The 5,639-nt window shown below is 34.4% G+C and overlaps 1 pseudogene; it reads right to left on the reverse strand.

Moving 5' to 3' along the window:
• Nucleotides 1-2,019: 2,019 nt before the first annotated feature.
• Nucleotides 2,020-4,740, reverse strand: LOC130742649 (probable terpene synthase 2; annotated as a pseudogene).
• Between the last annotated feature and the right edge of the window lie 899 nt (nucleotides 4,741-5,639).

The following is a 5,639-nucleotide window of genomic DNA, read 5'->3' on the forward strand; positions in this document are numbered from 1 at the left end:
TTAACTCAAGAAATGAAGTAAATTCAGAGGTAAAAAAGAAGTGAAAATACTAAGGGTCTGTTTGGTTGCAGTTTTGTTTTTTAGCTTTTAAAACAATTTTCAGAAGAAGAAAACAGGTTGAATGACATGTTTTCCAACATTCAGAAAACTGATATCTGAAAACTAAAAACTGAAACTGAAAACATCTTTTAGCTGTTTTGGTTTTTTAGTTTTAAAAACTGAAAATGAGAACTGTTTTAAAAAACAGTTTTTGAAAATTGGTCATACCAAACAGGTTTTCAGTTTTTAAAAATTGAAAACTGTTTTAAAAATAAGAAAGAAACAAACCCTAAGTTTTCATATATGGGGAAATATGGAAGTTTAAAAAATTGAAATAATGACTCTAGAAATTACTTTTTAATTTTTATATATCATCATAGATTCACCTCCACAGCAAGCTTTTAGCATTTGGCTTAATTGCATTTTTGGTCCCCTAACTTTGGCCTTCCTGCGAAAATCGTCCCTAAACTTTAAAATTAGCAAAAAACGTCCCTAACGTTTACACCCGGTTGCAAAATTGGTTTTCCGTCCAATTCCATCCAAAAACTAACAGAATATTCCTCAAAAAATTAATTAAAAAATTTAGTCTCTCAAACATTCATCATTTTCATATTAAAAGCCCAGAAATTCATCATCTTTATCTCATTTTTCCTTTATCTTCATCATCTTAATTAACACCCTTTTCTTTTTCACCTTTCCACCATAACCTCTGCACTTCAACTTCAAGCCACCACCGTCGTGCCATGGATCACTCCTCTCACTTCCCCAAATCACATCATCACCACACTCGTTCTCGCTCTCCGATCTGAACCTCTACACACCACCACGTTTGCCTGCAGTCGCTTCTCCTCATATCTGCCCTTTCCCGATCTGAACCTCTCCTTGTTGGTTTTAGCGCCGTTGTCGCTCACCCTTTCCCGATCTGCCCATCACCACCACCACTCATTCATCACTATCTCAAATCTGAACCTCTGCATACCACCACGTTTTCGCGCAACCACTATGTTCGCCGCCATCACCATCATCCTCTGGTTTTATATCGTCTATGACTCTGCTGGCGGAGGAGGAGGCAGTGGTTTTTGGGTAGTGGTTGTGGTGTTGGTGGTTGGGAGAGAGGGAGAGGTGTTAGTTACATTGTCTGAATGTTTTATCTCAAACCATGAAATGGGTCATTGAGAGATTTGAATTTTGTACCTTCCATTTGATCACATTGTTCATCCACTGTAAATAATTAATTTTGTTTTCCTTCTGTTTGCTGGGTTTGTCACTGTGGAATGTGTGTACTTTAGGAATTTCTTTTCAGGTTTGGACACATTGAGTGGAATGAATTGTTATTGGTGAGATGGATCAGGCAAAAAATGTAGGTAGTGGTGAGATGTTGGATCATGTTGATGAAAGGGTGGGTGGGAAATTGAGCCATTTGAGTGAAGGAGTTGCAATTGATGTAGTAGCTGGTCCTAGCTTGGGTGATAGAGTTGCAATTGTTATTGGTGTGATCTGGGTTCTTCTTCTTCAACCTCTCTCTCCAACAATGAACCCAGAAAAAAAAAAAGATTTCCAGTAAAAGGATAGAAAAATGATGAATTTAAGGTTTTTGTTTTATTTTTTATTTTTTATTAATTTTTATCCCATAATTCGTTAAATAGTGGATGGAATTGGATGGAAAACCAATTTTGCAACCGGGTGTAAACGTTAGGGATGATTTTTGCTAATTTTAAAGTTTGGGGACGATTTTTGCAGGAAGGTCAAAGTTGGGGGACCAAAAGTGCAATTAAGCCTTAGCATTTCTTATTCTTTTCCTTACAACTACTAACAACACTAGAATTTCTATACGAACAAAATCAAAATCATGAGAAGATAAGGTAGCTAGATACCAAACTCGAGTAACATTTATTTTGTATAAATTATAAATAAAGCATAAGACTTACAACTAATTAAGTTGTGTGTTATTAGTTATTACTTAGTACAGGATGTGAAAAAAGTGTAACATAGCAACTTATAACAATCATTTCACTTCTCCTCCTCATGTTTCTCAATGCTTATATTGGGTCTACTAGCAGTGAAACCACATATTCTTTCAGCAGTTCCGCATTTGTGTACCTATCCTCAAAGTTTTCATAGGTAAACTCAGTCACTCGCGCCACATTAAGAATACATTCAAGCACGGGGTTGGGGATGCGATCTAACTTGAGACACTCTTCATTTATAACCATCCATAAATCTGTCATGTCCTTGTGAATGAGCTTATAAGCCTCTTCTTGTGAAATGTTATATTGCTTCATACAACATTCAACTGCTGAAGCAACATGTACCCTTTGCTGCTCAAACTACAAATATTAAACAAAAAAGTTGAAAAGAGTTGTAACGTAGGACGTAGGTCATAGATTCAAAATGTATATATATCAAACCAAATAAAAAGTAAGGGAAGATTGATTGCCTTATGTGAGGATATGTCATCCATGAGTCTGCTAGTAATTGATACAGCTTCAATGATTCTTGGATTGCTGGAAATCCAATCAAGCAACTCTTTGGTTGAAAATTCTCCCAGGCCAACAAACGATACTATTTGAAGTGGGCATGTAGAAGATACAACTCCGTTAGCCTTGTATTCATCATATGTTGGAACATAGCTCTCATGACACCATTTAGTTTCAATAAAGTAGGATTGTGCCAAGTTATAGAACTGTAGGTAAAACAAACAAATTATTGATTAATTATTTAAGTAAATTGTGTAATTAAATCTTCATATTTCAGTCTTAAAGAATATAGGAACTGAAATCCTACGGCATGTTTAATATATGGCAACACCAAAGCCGATTTTCTTTCTTCTGCAATAGTCATGTCTATTTCATCCCAAAGTCCTACAATTGCGCTATACACAACATTCATGCATTCTGGAAGAGATTGAATAAGGCTAATATCCCATCTGAAATTCAAAACAACAGAGAATTACGACCCAAAACTATATATTAAAATATTGAATTCATTAATTAGGAGGATTGCAACACTAAATTAAATGTCAAGATTTTTTAAATCAACCTTTGGATTGCCTGGGTGAAGAGTTCAAGTTCTTCAATTGTGCCAAAGGCGTCATAAGTATCATCAAGCACAGAGATACATGCAACCAATTTGCCGACTATCTTTCTCTCAATGCTATATTTAGGCTCATAGGACATGGCCAATGGCCAAAATTCACCTTCAACCACTCTTTCCCTAGCATAAGGGACCTTTGTCGCAAACTCTGATTTTTTCCACCACCTGTAATTATACAAACACAACTAATTATATCATATTAATTACTAATTTATAAGTTGATTGGCAATTGTTTGATAAAAATTTATGGAACTTCTAAATTTTCTTTGATATATATAAGGACTTGCCTGGTGATACTTCCAAGTTCTTTTTGATGCAATTTTTGTAGCATGTTGAAATCTAACTTTGCAAAGGTTAGAAGAACTTTGATATGAGAAGGATCTTGTTCATAGAAAGAGATGTAACACCTTGACTCCAGCCTAGGAAATCTCTTGTGAAAAGGTTTCCTTAAGTGGTGACTTATTTGAGCAGCAAGAGATGGACTCAGTTTATCAGTCACGGAATTCAAATGAGTGTATGTGAAATCAAGTGCTTCATCAAGTATGTCTTCCCCTTGAACCCTTAATTGCGCTGCTTCGTACAAGCTCCACATTCCTTCAACATCTTTGGCAACTTTTTCATTGAAGTTTCCTTTCTTATTCTTGAATTGTTCAAATATATCTATAAAAATTAGCTATGAGATTTTAATTAAAGTGATTACTTAGGATATAAGTGTATATATAATATGATTGGTGGCCTAGTAGCTGGCTAGACTTAATTTCTTGGTAATGTTGAATATCGCAAACAAAGTTCCACAACATACCTGATGAAATGCGATATCCTTTTTGTCTAAGCAAGCGAAATGCTAACGCAAGAAAGTGCAAGCTACCTTTGATGGTGATCATGTTATTGTTAGTAAAATTTTTGTGGATTTGTTCTAATGTTTCATCTATTTCACCTTCCAAATGATAAGATATACCCAAACGTTGCAATGAGTCAATCAAGTTAAGTTTTTTTAGATATCATTGCTTGAAGATAGAAATATCTTCTTCACTTCCTCTTTTTGCATTTCAACTTGTTGCTTCATATTGTCGTTGAGCTCCTGTCATACAATTAGTCACAAGAAATTGAAGAAATGTTTACTGTCAATGATGAGTTGTATCGGTATGTATTAAATTATTTATTATACATATTTTTGAGGTTTCAAATTTAAATTTTACTAATTCTTAAAAAAATGATAAATAATATAAACATTAAATTCTATTCAAATTTAACAGTTGCCTAACAAGTGGTTGAGATTTTTAATTTCTTTTATGTATTTCTTTTTTGTTTCAGAGGAAAAGTAATTTCTCTTTTGTATTTGATATTTGATGTTAATTTCTATGTGTGGTGAGTCTCTTGCATATGATATGAACGAGACTAATGAAAGATCAAAATAATCTAATATTTCATGAAAATAATTAATAAAGAGGTTATAAAACACCCATATTGAAGGAAATGTAATACCAAGGATTCAGAATCATATTGAAGGAAAAAATCTCCCCAAATGCTAGGAGGAAAATTGACACAAGGTCTTGTGATGTGAGATGCTGCTGCATGTTGGGTCGAATCAGTAGGTGCAAGAGACATGGTTATTTTCTATAAAAGATATCTGTTCTTATGGAAAATGGTTTGTTATATGGTGATGAGCTTTAAGCATAGGCATTGAATATATAAATATGATGCATGGGAGGGACAATAAGCTGGTTACGCACGTGCCATGACACTATGGGTGAGGCAGGCACGTGGCAAAGGAATGAAAGTTCAACATGAAATTGTTCATGAAATCAGGAGCCATGCTTGGCATGAAGGATCATGTGTTGTGTATGGCTAGAGAGATGGGGAATTTTACATGTAAAGTATGCATGGGCAATGACTAGCGTATGGGAGGGAACAAACTCCCTCACCATTAAGGAACACATCTTTCTGAACATTGTATTATTAGCATTTCTCAACTTCAATTTATCTACCACCATTGAACAACGAAAAATGTTAGCTATATAGTACTATTTAAAAGACACTCGTACACATAAAAAAATGTGTTAGAATTTTCAAAAAATTAATCGATCACAATAAAACAGTAATTGTGTTATAGTGTGTTATTTAAAGAATGTATTACAGATTAGTTGGCGAGTGCAGTTCTGTCCTTTCTTCTTGAAACTCATTTTCTCCTTCGCTTTTGGTAGGTGTCACCGCTATCTTGGATAGATGCAGGGGTGGGCCTATCGCTTTGACCGTTTTCGGGAGCGTGAATGACATTGAGATGATGACAAAAGTTTTTATAATTTAACAGTGATAAATTGTAAAAAGTTTTGTCATCTCACATTCTCACTTTGGGTGTGCGAGACCAATGTGTTTTTCGATGTATGACTGAAAAAAAAGGAATAATTGTTTGTTCACACTTTAAAGATTTAAAGATAAGGTGGAAAGAGGTGAAGGAAAAAAAAGATAAGAAGAAAAAAAAGTAAGAGAGACAAAATATAAGATGT

This window comes from Lotus japonicus, chromosome 3 (genome assembly GCF_012489685.1).
Source record: "Lotus japonicus ecotype B-129 chromosome 3, LjGifu_v1.2".
NCBI lineage: Eukaryota > Viridiplantae > Streptophyta > Magnoliopsida > Fabales > Fabaceae > Lotus > Lotus japonicus.